At 42.1% G+C, this 21,403-nt stretch overlaps 1 long non-coding RNA gene across 1 annotated transcript in view; it reads left to right on the top strand.

Annotated features, from left to right (window-relative positions):
- Nucleotides 1–20,740, top strand: part of LOC138503208 (uncharacterized) — a 69,769-nt gene extending 49,029 nt beyond the window's left edge. The window contains exon 3 of the long non-coding RNA XR_011279585.1: nucleotides 18,058–20,740. This is a non-coding gene — a long non-coding RNA (uncharacterized lncRNA). The remainder of the gene's footprint in view (nucleotides 1–18,057) is intronic.
- The last annotated feature ends 663 nt before the right edge of the window (nucleotides 20,741–21,403 follow it).

The raw sequence follows: 21,403 nt of genomic DNA, 5'->3' as shown, positions 1-21,403 counted from the left end.
TGAGCTGGGACATTGATTTCCTCTAAATGTAAGCTTCCTTTGAGTCCATTTTATCAAAGGATTATGTATCATAAGCACGGCATGCCTAATATAACTCGGAAATGTGGGGCTGCCGTGACATTGAACTGGATTCGCTCTTGATGTCTTTGGGAGCAGATCATTTGTAAATACGCTGTTTGGGTTGTAATAGGTCCTGAAATCAGGCGACCCATTTACTGAATTGATGGGTTATTTAGTGGTTTTAATGACTACCTGAATTAGTTGTTCTTGGACGAAGGCGGTATCAATAAAATTGCCTGTGGCCCCACTGTCTATCATAGACAGGCCGTCCACCCTGAGGGGTTCCTCTCAAGGTGACCGAGATCATGAAATGCAATTGGGGTTCTCTTATTTGTTCTATTGGGGGGAAGGTGGAGGAGATTGAGTGCACACTCCTCGATTCCTCCCTGACAATCAACGAGTTCACTAGTTTTCTGATTTCAAAGGGGGTCATTTTGGGCATAAACGTACTGAATGTCCTTTATCACCACAGTAGAAACAAAGGTTTCCCTTCCTTCTTCGCTCTCTTTCTTCTTGTGTGACTGATCCTCTAGTACTCCCCAATTGTATAGGTTCATGTTTGAGTGGTTGAGCGAGGGCTATTCTTTGCGCTGGATTGGGGTTTCTTTGCCATTCAAAGTGACGTTGTTTTCCTTTCCTATCCTGCCATCGTTGGTCGAGTCTTACCACCAATTTTATGCATTCTTGTATGGAAATGGGAGGGTTGATGTCTTGCCTGAGAGCATCTTTGAGCACTTCTTTTAAACCACTCTGAAATATGGTCAACTGGACATCTTCGAGCCATGTGGTTTGGGACGTCAGGTTTCTGAAATGGGCTATAAAGGCTAGAAGGTCTTTGTTTACTTGACGGAGATGCATGAACTCATTATGAAGGGACTGCTTAGGATATTGCTTGCTGAACATTGCTTGGAAATCCTCAGTAAACTTGTCATACCTTCCTAATATAGGATCATTGGAATCTAAATAGGGGTTTACCCAGGGCAATGCGGTCCTATCTAGATTAAGTAAGATAAAAACTACCTTTGCCTGGTATGAAGCATATAGCCCTGTTCTATTGAGGAAGTGTATCTTCCATTGCATTGTGACCGCTTTAAACTCTTTAGGGTCCCTGACGATCCTATGGGGCATAGAATAGTTGGGAATGTTGGGACCTGCGCCAGGAGATGGCAGCGTGGCTGGGTTCAACACTGGCTGTGAAGAACTAGGGATTTTGTATTCACCGGCTTGAGTAGTGGTCCCTCCTGAGGGACCCCAGGGATTGGTAGCGGGGCTTTTACTGACCATGGCTTCAGCTTTGTTTTGTAGTACAGTAAGAGACTGATACAATACTGCATTTTCCTATCTAGAGGTTGTAACCTCGGCTTGGAGTTTCTACAGCATTCCATCATTTCTTTTAGCATGTTCTCCATGGTTCAGGAAGGAAAACAGGTCTTTCAATCTGTTAGCTCCTAGTACTGACCTGGCCTTCGGAACCAATGGAGAAAATACACCAAGGCAAAGAGCGGAAGGACGTCCTGACCAGAAAGGTATGTCAGAACCTCTTCCCCTCCACGCCAGGATGCGACAAAACCTTTGGGTGGGCAGGTCTTCAGTCAGAAGAGCTGCAGTAATGTGGAGAAAAAGATAGAACACATGAGTATATGTAGGTATAACAGCCCCCCCCCGGTCTGGAAATCCTTTTGAATGTGGTTGTTACCTGAAATGGGGAGTCAACCCGTTTGGAAATGGGAAACTGCACACCAATGCAACAGAAATACTGTGCCAAGCCAATCACACTGGAAGATTTAGGGAGAAGGATAGGAGACACTCTTCTGCAGCTTCTGCAGTTGATGAAATGCCCAGAAAGAAATGGTTAAACACGTGGGAATATTATTGGAAGGCTAATGTCATAAGAAATAGAACAAATGCAGACAAAAGCTTAGTTGGTGCAGTAATAACATAACACTCTGCACTGTTGATCTTGCTGGTCATCAGTGCGTTTGTAGAAAAAGGAAAAATAAATACTAAATACCTAGAATAAGGATGGGTGCAGCAAAAGGGGTCTATGTCCGTTGACATCCTTTCTTGGCGATAACTCCCGAGTGTTCATTGTAGGGAAGGCATGGTATCACCAGTATTGACACTGACGCAATGGATACAATTTGTAAAACCTTTATTGAAAATGTTGGGGTTGGAGAAGTTCCTATTCTGCCCTATAACTAAGATGGGAGTAGTCTCGACCATCAAACGATTAATAAAACAGTCATAGTGGAGTCTGTCCAATCAAAATGGCCTATACTAACAACAACCTAATGCCTGTCCCATCTCTTATACAAAATGTGTAAAAAGGAGAACATGTATGCAAAAGGAAAAGTCAGTGTTCAAATTATGATGTGGCTAAACCAGCTCTCCTCCCCACATTAGGCCTCACGAGGTAAGGCAATCCTTGTAGGCAGGATGACACACCCTGGCTCAGATTCCAACACAGTAGACAGTTCAAAACCGTGGATCGAGGCCAGCCTGGCCTTCCACGTATTAAAGTTCCTTTCTCTAACTTTTAAAATAATGTTTCAAACAAAGCGTTCACAAAGGTCCCCTCTGCTGGGCTCAGACCTTTCAGCATACAGTTCTCATAGGTCCTCCTCTGCCAGACTCAAACCTCTCATGATGCAGTTCACACAAAGTTGCAAGGGGGCTCCTTCCCCGAGATTAATACATTTTGGGTCTCCCTCAATCGGGCTCGGACTACTTTCTGATGTCGAAGTCTTTCGAATGTGTATGGGTTTTGTTATAGATGACCACAGGACCAGTTCGACTCAATATTCACCATTTACTTTCACTCTTGCTGTTTGTTCACCCTTTAGCTTCAAACAATGCAACTTTCACAGAGACTTTCGAATGGGCTATTGCAGCTGTATTTTACTTTAGAATTAAATCACGGGTCTGCCTTTCTTTGCAATTCATCCACACACCTTCACATTGTGATATGATATTGCTGCTTCATTTACTTTGACACACACCGGTCTCTCAGGTCGCTTGCCAACTAACTGGCTGCGTGCGCTTCTTTCTTGTTTTGCATTTTATGATTTTCGATTCAAGTTTAGTAACACAGGCTTGGCCTCACCTCCCCAACTCTGCTGTTCACCCGGGAGGGTCGCTGGCATCCTTGGAACAGAATGTAATCTTCACTTGTGGGATCTGGCTTTCTCCACGTGTCTTTCACGGTCTGTCAGAGGCAATGACCTCCAGTAGGGAAGCCTTGGGGTTTTCAGCCACCTGCTCTCGTCCCTTAGTCCATCGCTCTGCTCCAGTAGGTGTGCCTTCTTCCCGGAAGTTCTGCTCATTCTCGTGTTCTGCGTTGCTCTGAGTGTTTTTTAAGTGGTGCCTTTTATTTGTGTGAGGAGAGCTCATTGGTATCAGGTGTATGCACTTAGGGTAAAGTACCTGACTTTACCTGACCTGATTAACGGGACATGTCCAGTACGATGTGAGAGAGTCAGACTGGTCAATCTCAGTCAACCTCTTCCTCGACCCAGTGTTTGTGTAAAATGGGGGAAGGGAGTTGGGACTTCAGAAAATCCTAAAAAATAGGATGGGGTAGATGAACAAAAAAGGGGGGAATCACCATCGGTTATCTCACGCCACATCTTCGATGACCCCTCACCTAGATGATCCTCCCGCACTGGTCCACCCCCAGGAACTTGATCCAAAAGCAATGGCCATGTCCTGGCCACCTGGATGACAAGTCCCAGAGGACTAGCGGGTAAAATACACTTTGGTTTCTCACATCATGGAGTTGCAGAACTCGCCTGCCGATAACCGGCATTCGAATGGTCTGGCACGACAGGTATGTTGTGTGAATCCAAAGTTCAGAATCCCATCAGGGAATGGAAACGGTGTGGGGGGGGCGGGCACCGGAGCTTAGCAAGGTACTGAAAAAACAGGGTTCTTTGGTTTGCAACGCTTCCTCGGTTGCAACTCGGGATCCGAATGCGCATTGAAAGGGATTGAAATACGTGAGCGTGATGACGATCACGTATTATATAGGAAATCCCAAATTGGTTCCTGAATCTAATTCAGTGAACAAAAATTTTGGTCAAAACAGGCATTTATAAGTGGCTTGGAGGTTAGGACAAACCATATCTTCTAGTCGGGAAGGTTGCCAAAGCCTACCTGGCAACAACCAAGATCAGACCAGTTTGGGTCTAATGGCAGGAGTGTAATGCCTGACAGACGGGCAGGTAATGACAGAGATCCTTGCCCAGTAAACATTGCTAGACCATAAACCTTTAGCATACTGTAGCGGACTCTTAGACCCAGTGATGCAGGGACAGTTCACTTGTGAGCAAGATTTAGCAGATGCAACTTTTGTAATTAATAAGTCTTCAACCATTACAATGGGTTACACTGGTGACATTGTATGTGGAACATGCAGTCTTTGCAATCTTGGAAAAATTCAAGTCAACTATGATGACCCAAAGAGTGTCAGGTATGAGGTTATTCTATCAAATGTATCTATACATCCCATACAGTGTCACCTAGTCAATCCTGAGACATTTGTAGCCGAGCCATTGAAACTTGATGACATTGTCCATGATTGTGCAACATCTGAGTGTTAAGGAGGATCTTTTGGAGGAATGTGAGGTACATTTTGTTGATGGGTCCTAAACATTCAATCAGGACAGTGGTGAGAGGCATACGGGTGCCGCCGTTGTGGGTCTTGTGGATGGGGAATACCAGGTCAGACTGAATAAACGGTTGCCTTCGCATTACTCCACGCAAGCAGCAGAATTAAGTGGAACGTATAGAGGCACTAGAAAGAAGTAAGGGGATGGCAGTCACTGTTTATTCTGACTCTGCATATGTAACCTCCACTGTGTATCCAGGTTTATCAAGGTGGCAGAGAAGAGGGTTTTGGAGATTTGACGGGACCCCTGTCCAGCATGCTGTGCTACTATCCAGACTAATCGAATAGCTAAAACAGTCGACAGAGGTAGGAGTTGTAAAGTGCGCTCCACACACTAATTGTACTAACTCAATACTTAGAAATGATGCTGCAGACAGGGTGGCAAAAGAAGCTGCATATTTGCCATTTACAGTTTCCCATAAAATGGAAACTGTGTCCCAGAAGGTACAGGTGCCAGCTCCATACCCTGCAGTTCCTTTGCTCCAAATCATAGAAATGCAATGAAAGGCACCTAACAAGGAGCAGGAGCATTGGGTAAAGAGAGGAGGTGACCTCTCGCCCATGGATTTGCTGTGGAGACAGGAGCTGTCGGGGAAGGTAGTAATGCCTCTAGAACTGATTTTTGCTTTTTTTAGAGCAACTACAATACCCATTGCACACTTCTCAATGACAAACTCCAATAAGCTCCAGGAGGAATGGTTCATACCAATCTTCCAGGAACAGGTAAGTAGATTTGTAGGAAACTGTACAGTTTGTAGGAAATTCAATCCAGGAAACACCAGGTCATTAAGGGGAGTTTTGGCTAGGCACTCTGGGCCATTTCGGGAATTCCATATTGACTTTGTCAATATGCTTGTGAGATATAACAATTACCGGTATCTTATATTCGTGGTTTGGCCATTCTCCCAGTGGCTTCAGGTTGCGTAGACCCTGATGCTAAGTCTGCAGTAACATTTCTGGTGAGGGAGATATTTCCATGGTGGGGAATTTGTGAGGTCTTGATTTCTGACAATGGAACCCACTTTTTGAATGCCTTGTTCTCAGAAATCACTTAGCATTTGGGAATCAAGCACAGGAGGGGTTTGGTATACCACCCACAGGCCAATGGGATCATGGAATAGTTAAATCGGGTTCTTAAGGTCTGGTTGGCAAAAATGTGTAGTGATTTAAGTGATTTTAATGATTATGTGATTTTGTTTTATTTGAGCAATCAGCCAGGGAAAGAGCACTTCCTTAGCCCTCACGAGATCCTTACAGGGCATAGATTTTATGCACCACTCCCACCTGCATGCACAGCATCAGATGTGCACAAGTCAGCAAAGGTCCTGGGTGAGGAGGTAGGGAGTACCTTAGAGCCTTAACAAAAAGTGTAAGAATTATATCTTCACGGGTTGTGTCTTCTCACAAACAGCCTACAGGAGGAAGCAGCAAAGAATCTGGTGATCTGCACAAGTAAATAGTGTTCTCTGTGGACTGGATTTGTATCCGTACCTTTGTGCGACACTGGAATGAGCAGCGTTTCCCTGGGCAGCCCCGAGTGATTTTTGCAACTTCAACTGCTGTGATGGTGGAGGGCAGCAAGAGCTGGGTCCATATCAGTGAAGTACGAAGGGATAACGGTGCTCCTCCACTGGCACAGGACCAGGTTCAAAGTTAATTATGCTCTAAAAGGATTTGCAGTTCATTCCAGTGGACAAGGGGGGTGCAAATGAAAATCAGGGGTTTACATTTTTTTGTATATTAGAAGGATTGTTTATATGTCTTTTTTGTTCGCTGTGTCATCATGTTCAAAGGTGGCAAATAGTATGAATGTGAATCTTTAAATGTATCTAGAATCATGGAATTTGGGGTTACAAAGACATGTGGTCTCTGATTTCCTGAACAATGAGGACAATGTTGATTTAGACCCAATAGGAGATGCAAATGGTTTTACAGCAGATAATGTATGGTATAGCCATATGAGGCGAATTGGGAGAGAGAGATCCGTAGGATTTTGCTACATTTGCTCTCTCGTCCCCCATGCCTCTGGTGTCCCTAGGTTGTTTATTCAGGATATAATAAAGTTAGCATACACGCTGTGTCTAGTGCACCTAGCTTTGTGCAGGGTCCGAGGGCAGTTCCAAGGGCAATCAGTCCCAGCATCTATTTTACCTGTTGTTGAAGTATGTTCAGCTACAGATCGAAAAGAGCAGAAGAATGTTCAGTGTACACAAAGAGTCCAATGGAGTTTAAAAGGGGCTATTAACACCAATAAACAATGTGATCAGGGCTGAAGAGTTGCAGCCCTGGAGGGATGAGGGGATTCTCAGAAGAATGGGTGGCACATGCAAACCAAGAATGTGGAAATGTGTGGCAGAAATATTTAAAACATCTGACATGGCTCAAGGGGCCAGAAAAACTTGTTACGATACAGACACCCATTTCTCTATATGTTTTAAGGCTGATGACACGGTGCCTGTTGGCAGAAATGGGAACAGCAGCTGCACACTTCACATCAACAACTTGGCTGGGGGTGCAGCTGCTCTTCGGGATATTTTTTGGACCTCTGGATGGTACGCCTACAGTTACCTCCAATCCGGCAAAGTGTTCACAGTTTCACCACATAGCATGTGCCTGTCCTTGTTATTCCTGAGAAACACTTGATCCTTGCCTGCCCGATGTTCAAAGCCACATCTGTGCCCCCTTTGTCCCCTGCCCCCCTTGCATCCCTTGTGTCATCACACATGTACACATCAATGACTCTGTCATGGAAAGGAGGGACTATTGCACCTGACCAAGTGGTACAACTATCTTTTGGTGGCATTTTTTGGAAGAGTGGAGTTTGTGGCGGGACTCCCTCTCTCCTGCGCACCCTTTATTCGGTTGTTAGTTGAATTAGACCTGCAGCCAGAGTCATAGTTTGTCAAGGAACCAACTCCGAGGTTCCTACTGTCTAGAAAGATTGTGGGGAGTGACAAACTTTTGGACTGGAAAGGCGCTGGTTGGATTTGATAGTCCAGTATTTGTTTGTAGGCAGTTTGCACAAAAAATTAGATGGTCCAGGTTGTTGGTGTGTTAAACATGAGATTTTTAGGTTTATTCCTTGTTATAATCAGCACCAATGAAAGACATCATTGGATGTAAATGTAATATTCATAACATGATGATATGTTACACAGCCGACGCGCGTTTCAACCTAAGTCTTTTTCAAGGCCAATTGGGTTTGGTGGTTGATCCACGACTCCACACAACAGCATTGCCGAACCCGGCCAAGTACGGCTATTCAGCCCTCTGGCACCCACACTTGGGAGGACCAGCCCATTCCACCTGGAAACTCAACCACCAAACCCAATTGGCCTTGAAAAATACTTAGGTTGAAACGCGCGTTTCAGGAATAAACCTAAAAATCTCATGTTTAACACACCAACAACCTGGACCATCTAATTTTTTGTGCAAACTGCCTACAAACAAATACTGGACTATCAAATCCAACCAGCGCCTTTCCAGTCCAAAAGTTTGTCACTCCCCACTATCTTTTGGTGGCATCTTCAAAAGCATTGATGGACATACGGGAACAGTATCGGTTGTTTAGTTGTATGGAAGTGTTCTTTTTGTCCCTCCTGGCACCTGGTGTCCAAGCCGTGGCAAATGTAAAGTGGCTACAGGTGACCCGATATGAACTACTGGTATCTGTGAATTCCTCAGAATCAGCTTTCAGTGCCATCAAGGAAGAACTGCAGGCCCTGAGGCTCATAGCTCATAGCTTTGCAGAACAGGTATATCCTTGACCTCCTAGCAGTTATGGAGGGAGGGGTCTGTCATAAAATAGGGAGCACTTGATGCACGTTTGGACCTCCTAATGATTTCGGAGAATGGGTTCCTGACTCAGACTGTCGCTGCCTTGCACAAGCTCAGAGCGATCATGGCGAACGAGGCAAGAATCACAAATGACCCTTGGTTGACTCTCTAAGGGTACCGTCTTAGATTACACTAGCTGTGAAAATTCTAATGCCAATTTTTGTATTTTTCCTGTCAAATGTTCTTATGATGTTGTTCTGCCCACTTACCGAAAGCAGCTGCCATGATGACTGTGACCCAGTTCAAAGCTAGAACCACTAACATTTCATATCACAGCTGTCTTGTGTCCTCCACCAAGTTGGTACAATTGTGTGCTGCCGTGGGTTGATTGCTGAAATGGTGGGGGGCGAGTTGGGTTTTTCTAACGGAGCAGTATGCCCATATTGGGACCAATGTGAGAGATTATTGTAGGGGTTTTCCCCAGAGAAGATGGTTTTAAAGAACAAGAATTTGGTTTATTAGTTATGTGCACACCATATTTGTGACTGCAGCGCAGTTGATGCGATGTTATTTTATATGTATCCAGCATAGTTAATGTGAATGGGATGTGTTACTTTAAGTGTTACTTTGTGTTTAAGTTAATACATTTTAGATTTGACCACGTGCAGCAAAATAAATGTCAAAATCTCTGATGATATATGAACACAATCTACATGTGGTGGGCTATAAGGTGCCTATAAGTTGGGCAATGAGGAGTTTCATAGTGCGCATGCGGGTAAGGGGACTTGTCATGAAAAACCCATTGTGAAGAAGACACAATAGTTATAAAACATGCATGCACTGATATACACACAGAGAATTTACAAATCTAAATACAGTGTGTTCTTTTTTTAAAAATTGGTTAGACTCTGCAGTCAGGCGTTCACAATTGAATTTCAAGTGACTGGGAAAAACTGGTTTTGCAGGGTTGGAGGTCAATGAGAGGTAATGATTAACAGCAACATTAAGCAGATGGTCAAGCCAACACATCAGCCTGGTGTTTTTATGGCCTGGCAGTATCACAGAAAGCAGATGTAATCTTTTTAAGTGCGTGGGAGTTTGTTATTTATTGTTCATGGGGATAGGGCCATTGACTTTGACCAACAATAAACTTGGGGTGAAGTGGTGCTCGAGGCCAGAGTGACCGATACTTCACAGGTTTTCGATTGTTTTCTCAGATGTGACCAGAGGCCATGTGTGTTGAATTTGTAGTTGTTTAGATTAGAATGCTCCAATGACGCCAGCAAGTTGGGGTGGGTGAGATGGTTATCGTCAGTTCAAAGGGAACCTGTTTATTCTTCCCCTCTTCATATTGTTTGAAGTACTCTTATAAACCATGTGCAATTACGTTCAGGTTTAAGGGGGTCTGAGGCCAGCTGGGACTTGTAATAAATAATGTTTGTATGTAACTGTATGATGTTGTCATAACCTGACACAGTCAAATTCAAAAAAGGCATGTGTTGTACACATGAGCTGAAGATGGTAGTTAAGAAAATTGTGACCAATGAGAACTGGGGAATTGAAGAATGATTGGATTTCTTTTGTATATAGTTCCTGACCAATCACATGTGGGGGGTGAATTGTAATAAAATATATGGGCGTGTTTTTTAACTATTGCAAAAAATGTATATCATGTGTCAACTTGTGTGGTTCGGAGCAACTCAGTTAGTTTGACTCTAGAATCATCCAGCCCCTCCCAGCCGATTGTACAATTTGTACAATAAACTTGCTTTATGTACAAAAGTGCAATCGCTTCTTAAGTGATGGGCCTGCTTTGGGTTAAGGTGATTAGAGGCTCAATACCACAACCCCCTCATGCTTAGCTGCTAGTATACCTCCTTCCACGCATCCACATGCCATTCAGACATGGGTGAGTAGCAGGGTCTTGGCCATCCTCTGATAACTTTAATGGCCAAAATGCACACACACATAATAGCACCCATACATTGGACTTTAGTCCCTCTGAGGGCATTCAGCCACCAGTACTTTGGGACTATGATAACGGTGGAAGGCGCTATACAAATGATGAAAATGAGTGAATGAATGAGTATATGGTAAGATCGAAAACTAGCACCTGAAGATAATAAAAGAGTTATTACTGTGGTTTAGGGAAGAGAGTCTCACACTTCACGAAAACAAGGATCGATTTTTGCAACAAAATGTTCATTATTTTTAGATTCATATTCCAGGATACCAGAATATCAACTGACCCTCTGAAGGTAGAAGCCATCCAAATATTTGTTCCTCCAAAATCACCAGCACAAGTGTGAAACCTCTTAGGGATGATAAACCTCTGTAGGAGGTTCATTCCCAATCTGGCTACAATCACTGAACCTCTGAGAAATCTGATTCATAAAGATACTGAATGGAAGTGGAACACAACCACACAAAAGGCTTTTGAGAATGCCAAAGCAGTGCTGGCAAAGGACACTACCATGAGGTTCTTTAATCTGCATCCCTACTCAGAGATTCTTATCGACACAAGCCCTGTTGGGCTGGAGGTGACGTTGGTCCAAATGGGTGAAGATGGAGTATGACATCCCATTGCTATTTCCAGTAAATTGCTTACTACCACAGAGAGACATTACTCACAGATGGAGCGGTTATCGCTGTCAGAATTATGCAGCTGTCGCCATTTTCACACATATGTGTTTGGTGACCCCATCACAGTGGTCACTGATCACAAGCCACTGCTACCTATACTCCACGGTTAGGCACTACCCCCTACTCCTTTCAGGCTGGAACGTTGGATGTTGCAACGGCAGGATTATGGGGACGCTTAATGTTTTGAGGCTCAAGAGCACAAATCCAGCTGGTTATTTGTCTCGACATCCGATAGATGTCCAGCCACATCTCAACCGACAGCGAACATGAAACAGAAGAGCTGGATAGTCTGGTCACCAACTCCATGTCATTGGAAGGGATTGCAAAAACGACTAGCCAACAGATGTAAACATCTAGTTGTTTATCAGTTAAAGGGTGGCCAGTGGTAAACCCTGTTGGCAGAGGCATCCCCCCATTAGTGTGCAGACCATTACTGCAAATGCAAAGACATTGCATTGCTTGCAATGATTTCATGCAAAAATATAAATCGGGGGTTGGTTTGGGGTATTCATTAAAGCGGGGGAAGGTGGAAAGGGGGTTGATGGGTATCTCCCTCACTTTTATTTTCACATTAAATCACTGTAAATGATGGACTGTTTTCACATTCACAGTCATGGATGCAATGTATTCACATAGATCCTTGGCAGACATTGGCCAGTGTATGCCCGATACTCAAGCATTCATGAATGGACTCTGGATAGAGAGAAATAACTCTCAGTTGGTGATACCAGGATATGCAGTCCTCTTCTACTTATTCAGACTGTCCTTGAGAGAGATCACAAGGGACACCCATGGGTGACTAAAACAGAAGCGCGACTCAGGAAAAGGTGTGGTTTCCTGAGCTAGAAGCATGTGTGGACTCAATGATGGCATGATGCAAATGATGCCAGTCAGCTGGCAATGCTCAAAAGCCTCCACTGATACAGACACCCGAGATAGCAGAGGCACTGTGGCATCTTCTGAGCATGGACTTTGGACCCATCCAACAGAACAGACACACGTTAGTGGTCCTTAATGAATTCTCAAGTTATCCCTTTGTACGATTTGTGAGTTCCAAAGCAGCCGAAGTAGCTATCATAGAGAACATCTTTGCAGCTCATGGACTGCCACCTTAGGTCCGGATAGACAATGGTCCTCCTTTTCAAGAAAATGGTTTCAAGTACTTCTTGTAGGGCCTTGACATTGGACACAGATGCATCACACCATGTTGGCCCAGGGCAAACAGAGATGTTGAACGTTTTATGCGCACAGTTAACAAAATGTTCAGAATAACACTAGAAGAGGGTGTATCACTAGCAAAAGTGCTGACAACTTTCATGATGGCATATAGGACAACGCCTCACAGGCCTACCAGAGTATCACTGACTGAGGAATTACTACAACGAAAGGTCAGATCAACAATTCCTGAATAATGCTCGAGAGAAACAATGGACATTGATGTGTCAACAGTTAGTAACAAGCAAAGAGCTAAAAATTACAGTGAATCCAGAATCAGACATTTGTTGCCATCCCAGATACAGTTGGGAGATATGGCTTTGTTGCAAAACAGGACCATTTCCCAACAATTGGATCTTCCTCATGAGGTGGTTCTGTGAATGGTAACCAGAAAAAATGGTCCATGGACATGGCCTGGTGGCAGAGTGAAGAGGTAACTGGTAAAATAACTAGTATAAATGTTTGGTGCCACAACAAACACATAAATCAATGTCGAGCAGAGATGATGGAGATGACTCAGCTCTCCAGGATAGTGGTGGCGGTGTCAGCCATGCACTGGATTAAGTGGGCAAGGGCAGCGCAGAACATGAGGACCTGCTAGTACGAGGTGAGGTAGATGACCAGTGCCAGATGAGAATATACCCCACGAGAGAACATAGGAGTCTGACTAGTAGGCTGAAAGACATTCAGGTAGAAAACTAATAAAAAGAGCAATGAGGATGCTGGAAGGACACTGGAACAAGAGTGACCAGATAACCAGTGAAAGAATAATAAATGTTGATTTTGTTATCTTGTTTATTTGTGCTTGATAATGGATGTTATAGTGTCTGCAGAAGCTTGTTATAATATCTATAATGGGATCTCTTATCCCATTCTCTTATCAATACCATCCATTCCGGATGGTACCCTGCAAACTTGCAGACTGACACAGGAGTTCAGTTCCCCTTGGAATATGTCCATGATTTCTTGAAAACAGCAAGTGTCAACCATAAAACCACTGAAATGTATTGCCCTAAGTAGAAATTCCTTATAGAGAGATACAAAAGAGTAATTAAGGGCTCACCCATTTGCCAAAGCCTCTGGGCTGGATGCCTGCACGTGCATCAAAACCATGGCATTGGCCCATGACTCAACCCCACATTCATTCATGGGCGTATCTCCTTTTATTGCATTGAAGGGGTTGCAAAATAACTTGCAAGCTGGCTCTAGAGTGGTTGGGAGTGTCTGGGTGATTTCCTGGGGAGGTCAGCATTTGCACCACCAAGAATTTCCACCATAGTTGTCCTGTACCTTATGTACGTGGATTATGTCTTGCTCCTAGATAGGACCCAGGCTGGCCTTCAAGCAAACTCAATACTATATGAGAATACTTGCTAAATGAACTTTGTATAAACGAGAAAAAGAACGGTATTATAAGGTTCATTATTATGCCCCAAAAAAGTATGGGTTATTGTTGGCAGATAGGAAAGATACCTTTAATACCCACACAGTAACATACTTCGGTTTCAGAATGGATGCTGTAGACAACATTAAATTAGTTACATCTTGCATCATAGTGAAAGAAAATCAGGCCGCTGCCCAAATGAAAGAAATAAAATCCTGTTTCTGTTGGTATTAAATCTCTCCTCTTATTACTTTTTATAACATGAAAGTTATCCCTAAGTTGTTATATGGAACGGAGATTGCAGTGAGCCTGAGAGTCTAAGCCTACGAAAAGATTGAATCCTGCCTTTTGAAAAGAGCATTGAGTCTTCCAGATTCCGTCCCAATGACATCACTAAGACTCAAATTAGGTCTTGCATCGTTGGGCTGCAAATTTGAGTGGAGAACCTTGACCCTGTACCGAAGAATGTTAACACCAGTGGCGGGCCCACTGTCCGAAGATCTGGCAGCTATTTTTAAGTCTTCTAATATAGAGTCTGTGGCCAAGTATAAAAGAAGAGCTGCCTTTGTGTTAAAAAGAATTGAGAGGACCATGGGAGACCTCGTTGAACATCCAAATGAGGTTAACAAAGTCCTATTTCGTGATGATAGGATGAGTACCATTTAAAAAATGAGGAATTATGGGCTACATAAGAGTGTGTCACCTTTGGGAAAGCCTATGGGAGTACTCCCACAATGTCTAAAAACAATCCTGAACTGCTCTTGCTCATCTCGATTTTTGCGTTACAGACTGAATCTACTGCTTACAGATGAAATACGCCAGTTGCAATCAAAAGGGGTTGTAGGAAGGATGGGTTGTAATCTGTGTAAAGATTTAAATATAGTACAAAACAGAGAACATATTCTTATGGATTGTCTGGCACTAAAAGAACACCTGTTGGGTTGATTTATACATAACCTGTCCGTGCTGGATGGTGAGAGCTTCTTTATTCGAATGTCGAGTGGAGACGAAACTGTTTTCATGATAGCAATAATTAAGATGCTCCCTGGCCTATTGAAACTAAGGTGGTAACCTGAAGTATTCTTTGAGTCTTTTTTTCCCTTTTCTTTAGCTCACAGTTAGAAAAATCTCCCTTTTTAGCTAATAATTTGTATCTGACCTTTCCTTCTTCTTTGGGTGTGAGAAATTAGAATTAGTGTTTTTTATTTCCCTGTCCACTATTATGTTTGTTTTTTAGCTATCGATAGATATGAGCAGTCGAGGGAGCCCCGTTTTGTCTCATGTTAAATTTTGACATTTGGACACGCCCCCTGTTTCTGGTCTTTGCCTGCCCCCTTTTGATGTGCTTTGATATGCACTTAATATAAATTTGATATACAAATTATATAAAAAATGTTTGATATCAAATTTATATCAAATGTATATATTTATGGGAAGTGTTTTCTAATTTATATTAGTTTTGATATAAGTGAATATACATTTTATATAAAAATCTATATAAAGATGGGAGCAGCTCTCGATGATATTGCTCGGTCAAGCGCCAACAGTGAATTGAGCTCTGAAGACGGGGACTGTTAATCTAGGGTTTTGCAGAGTGACGCGTTGCAGACATCACGGAGGGGTTGCACCCCGGGGTGATAGGAAATGGATATACATTTTATATCAAATCGATAAGCTCCCCTAAAGTTTTTAATAGCAATTTTATTAAACCCCAATAATTTTTATATAAACTTTATAGGAAGCACACATGCTATCAAACAATTTTGATATGTTTTTGCTATACAACTGTATATAAAAATATAAAAAATATTGTTTGATCTATTCATTTATATGAACATCAATATACAAAATCATATTTTTGGATATAGAAGTGCACATACAAAATAATATTAAAAATCATATTTATTTATATAGACATATATATAAACATTAATATCAAACATAATTGTGTATATAGAATGTATATACATTTTTTTAAATATAAAATATCCATTTACATGTTTTACATAAACTTTCCCAAAAATGTTTATATGAAAAATGCTTCATATCAATTTCGATATAAAAATGTACACCAATCTTAGGTGAACTGGGGTTGATACGGAGTATAAATAATGAAAAGCCGTTTAGTTTATAAGTAAAGTGAGCTTCCGAGAGCTTTTACAAAAGTCAAACTTTTGTTTCTAAGGGGTCTAATGCATCTCGTGTGTGGCATACATGTGTCCCTCTGCGAACCAGCAAAGACCTATGAATCAACACTGCAAGGCGATTTTATATCTATGAAAAGGCCTGGGGAATCCTTGGAATGTGCTGACACACAGAGCAGCATTCTATTCACATCAGCAGAAAACACAGATGGGCTTTATATTTAGTTTGCTGGAATACAGGTTGGTTGTGCCAGCTGTATAAACAAAACCACCCATGTAAAAACATTTTTACCAACTAAAACCAATGGTAGTTAGCACAGCTATTTTAGACGTATGACTGAAGGCCGGCACAGAAAGCAGCGGTACTTAATTTTAGATGTTGCTATAAGGATACAGGAAGTTAACTATTCGCAAGCTATGGTGACACTTGCTAATTCTTGCTGAGTATGCAGGACATAGAATGCTGTGCTTCTGTTGATAACAAAAATGGCATTGGCCCCAGGAAGCATCTGCAGGGCTGAGGTTATTTTTAGATGTTGCTATAACACATAGGAAGCAGAATGCATTAAATAAAATACGGTGTTTTGTTAATAAGAAACCCATTTCTGCAAACTAAACAGAAATACATAAATCTGTGCATTGTTGATAATGAAACAACATTGAGCTTTCACCCCTTAAAAGGACCCTTCTGACTCCAGCAGGGCTACTGTAGACCACTTTGTCAGATAGCCAGCCTGATGCACCCCTGCAAACATGGGTAATTGACCTGGGACACTTGATTGCAACTCTGCAGGGTGCCTTGCTTCTCGGCTGGCTTTGATTGTGGGTCTGTAGACACTGGGGGAACCCCTGCAGAGCCTTTTAATTGAAAGCTGGGCCTGCTGTTTATTCAGAGTTATTTTTCAACAACTAAAAAAGGTGAGTTTGGGGGGTATTTCAATACTTTAATGTATTGCTTTTGTATTTTTCTTACCTTTCAAACTCATGCCATGAGACAGGCTCTTTCTGAGACAGGCTGTGCATTTTTAACTAAACAGCTGTGTTGTTTTAATGACGTATTTGAAAATGTATAGTTTACTTAGAATGCTCTGTGGTTATGCATGTCGGACAGGGTAGTGCATAGATAGCGGTAGCAACGGATTCTATTTCTCTGTGTGTGTGTGTGTTGTTTTGAAATTTTGACTACAACACTTTGGAAGAAGCTGAAAATGTGTAACAGGTTTTGTAACTATTTAGTATTTACCTGCTACACAATCAATAAGACACTGACACAATCAACCAGACACTCATGCAATCAATCAGCCACTCACAATCAGACACTCACACAATCAGACACTCACACAATCAGACACTCACACAATCAGACACTTCAATATCAAAGCATGGACCCCGCCCTTAAAGCCGTTCCAAACATTAAATTAAACATTAAATAAACCCTGACTGCACTTTTGGAGCACTTGTCGTTTTGTGATGCAGCGTATTGGCACAATGCAGTGTTTTAGCTTTACAGAGCTGATAAAGTTGATGTAATATTCTTAGCATGCAATGTGATGCTAGTATTTGAGTAGCTGAGTTTGTGCCAAAGATCACACATGTTGTGCAAACAGTTTATCTGTGATTTATTGGGAAAAGGTATTAGAGTTGATGAAACGTTTAAGGGTGTCAAGTGCCAAGGTGTTATACCGGGATTGTGATGTCTGGGGATGTGTAAAAGTTGGTCTTCTGTGTCAGTGCATGTTTTAGATTGTGCCAGAATTGTTTTGTATTTCCAAGTAGGCACTACATTTGATTTTATTCTGCATGCAGAGTGGCACAAAGTAAAACAAACTGTTTATGCTCGGTCTGCAAGACAAGACCAGAGTGATGACCCTCATCTTTATATCTTTTAAACCAGTGCTTTGTTAATTGTGTGCTAGCAATTTAAAATACGGTTCTACCTTTTGCAGTGTTTTACGCAATCTTGACAATGCGTGCAATGTGACGTTACAAATGGTATAGCAGAGATTTATTTTGTACAAACGGCTGGCATAACAGATTTTTGTTTTAACGGGGACATGCACTGAGGTGTTACACAGTGCTTGCGATGTTTAGCATTGTGCCATTTATTGGTGGAGGACTGTTTTTGTGTAAAAAAATGTCTATTTTGATTCCATGTTCTTTCTATTTAGAACCGCCATGTCTTCCAACAAATGGATGGCACAGCCGGCAGTGCATCTGGGTGTGGATTGTGGCAACCATGGGGCTTCAGCAACCAGTGTCATGGAAATGTCTTGAGAAGAAAGCAGGGTTATTGAACTCCATCGCTGTTTGAAAGCACAAGGTATAGCGGGAGTGATGGCGTCCATTGCTTTGTCATTGTGAGGGGATATACAGCGAAGGAGCTGTGGTTACCAAGGGTGTAGGAGACATCTGTATGTGAATTGTGTCAACTGACAACCGGCAGCCTTTGGATTTATGATGATTGATTCATCTAACGTAACATGCCCCATCTGTTTCTGGGGCCAGTAAGAACCAAAGAATGATGGGGCTCTTCCCCCAGTTTCAGAATGGCTCTTCGGGCATTTTAAGGCTGTCTCACAACCAACGGCATGGAAATACATGACAAGTGTCAGTGGTTTTGGACGCTGTCACTATTTGCAAGCCATGAGAGCCTGTAATGACAGTTATTGTTTTGCCATCATCAGAGGACATACAGCTGGGGCAGTGCCACAGCCATAAGAGTACCAATTATGGGCTGTTGCAGGTAATGACTTTGACCCTAACAACCACCACTTACAGGATGTGCTGGTGGCCGCTACAGTTTTTAAGTGTGAAATATTGTCCTGCGGGTACCGTGGGGTGGCCCAATAATCTGTTGGATTAGTCATTATAACATCCAAAGGTACGTTGTGTAATATAGTAGCTGTGTGTTTCATATAGTCTATAATGTCATATTGTTGAAGAAAATATGCAAAAACTGTTACATGTTTTTATTCAGAGCTTCTAGGTACGCTGAAGAGACCATGCATTTAATTTGTATGTTTTCATGTGACGCTTAAGCTGAATATACACGCCCAGATACAACAGTGTTTTTTACCAACCCCTAGAAGGTTGAAAGGCTAACCACCAGCTGTGATTTAACCACACCGGGAATGCTCGTATGTAGATATCTGTACCTGAATTGTTAGCACTCAAATATTTGTGATTATGGATACCAAGCTATAACAACTTTGCGTGTGTGCTGGCAGGGCCTTCTCGTTGTGGCAAGAGTTTTGTTGTCAGAAAACTGCTAGAAAATGCCCACACCGCAATTACACTTATTCCCGATAATATTGTGTGGGACCTTGCAACAGCAGTTTAAACACCTTGAGTTTGTTGTGGGTATTCCCAACAGTCTCAATGACAATTATTTACTTCCACCAAGCTTGGTTAATATGATCATCATGGACGATTTGATGACCGAGGGGGCCAGAATGCCAAGCTAGAAAAAGTCTTTACTCAATATTCCCACCACCGTAATCTAAGCATTTGTTACATCGTACCGAACTAGTTAAACAAGGGCAAGAGCACCAGATCAATAATTCTAACTGCTAGTTATATAGTGTTATTTTTTTTAAAAAATGGCATAAACAGCAACTAGCCATGATAGCCTGCCAGATGTATCTGTTTTTTAAGGAGGTGTTTGAAGACTTGACCAGTAATCCCTACGGATATCTCCTGGTTGATATATAAACAACCACTCTAGTGCACCGATTTATTCCTGCCGGGGTTACCTGCTGTGTATATTCCTAAAAAGGAATATCCCTAATGCCAAGGAAATTACTTATCTGGGCTCGGTAGTCAGATCTTTCTCAACCAAGGTCCACCTAACAGCCACTGTAGAGGAAAAAATCCTTCAATTAGGCTCTCACAAGAAAAAAATGGGAAATAAGTCCTGTAAATTCTCTCTCTCTCCTGTTATTAAATATTATATAGGCAAGGTAATACCCACAATGCTATTTGGTCTAGATACAAATCCACAATTGTTCCCATTAGATTGGGAGAAATTGGAGGGTAAGCTCTGGAAACGCATCCTTTCCCTCCCTAATTGCATGCCGATAGCGAGTCGAAGGTAGAAATTAGGTTTGCAGTCCATGAAAGCATAGATGGAATGGAGATATTCCTAAGAAGATATCTAAAAAACAACATTAATCGCATTACATTGTCAGTCATGGTCGTGCTTTCACCATGTCGATACACATACAGAGAAACATCGAGCTGCTCAAAATGCTTGTATACGCCACCCCTCAACAACGAAAGGCCGTGGCCTCTGACGATCTGGTGGCCACTATTTCAGAGATTGCACAGAACACTTTAAAGGGACACGTGTCCCTAACACATGTCCAAGTAAGTGTGTTAAAGAAGAAAAAGAATGTCATCAAGAAGCTGGTCAATTAGCAAATATCGTTAAGGGCTAAAAGAAAAGCGGTCTTGCGGACTGGCGGTTTCATAGGGTCTTTGATAGGCATAGCCCTACCGCTAATTACCAGCTTGCTTAGGGGTCAGTGATGGAGCAAACCCATAAAATGTATTTGGTGGACAACCAGAAGTTAGATAGTCTGAAGACCCCCACGCTTCTGCTGGATTGGGATATATGTACGGTCACCACCATGCGTCTCAACTCAGAAATTTAGGATGTTTTAAACAGACCTGATTTACCGGTGCATGATAAATTGGCCATATATATGGATTAGCTTAAGTAGCCGCCTTTGCCCAGAATGTTCATTCTCAGATTTGTTCTCATATTCCACCAATAAAGATGGACAGATATTGTTGTTTGCCACAAAGGAAAATCGTGATTCATGTTAATTTCACTAATTAACTGAACACCAAATTTTCCTTTATCTCTGAATTAAATTCTCAAATGAATATCATATTTCTATGCTTACTCTGATTATTTGCAGTGTTGTTGGCAGCGGTGGACATTTTCGCTGCTAAACACACACTGTAAATAATCAGAGTAAGCATACAAATATGATATTCATGTGAGAATATAAATCAGCGATAAAAAAGTTTGGTGTTCAATTAATTAGTGAAATTAACATGTATCGATTTTATTCTAAAACAAATCAATGAAAAGAAAGAAACACTAAGTCTCCTACGAAATGTAAAAAAAAAATGCAAGACCAGTTTAGCAATGATGAGCACACTCTACAAATGACCTGTAGATGCTGCGCGGAACAGCACAAAACGTAATGCCGAAAAACCAAAACATTTATTATCTCGGGAATGGGATGACCTATTGAACTAGAAGTAGTTGCATTAATTCGGCAATGAAATAAAGAATATTCCATGAAAAATGAATGACATAAGACCTCACCGTTCATGAGGAGTTACGTCCCCAAGATCAACGCCATATACAAACCCACAAACGCAACTTTGTTTTATATATATAGATATTCTGCATACATACTTAAACCACGTCTGGCACGGCGATGCAGAGAGAAACAGACTAACTTTATGCATGCCACGCGAGGAATCTAGCGGTGTGAATGC

Source organism: Ambystoma mexicanum, chromosome 11 (assembly GCF_040938575.1).
Source record: "Ambystoma mexicanum isolate Mex_15411 chromosome 11, UKY_AmexF1_1, whole genome shotgun sequence".
Taxonomy (NCBI): Eukaryota; Metazoa; Chordata; class Amphibia; order Caudata; family Ambystomatidae; genus Ambystoma; species Ambystoma mexicanum.
This window is presented reverse-complemented; position numbering and strand designations above follow the sequence as displayed.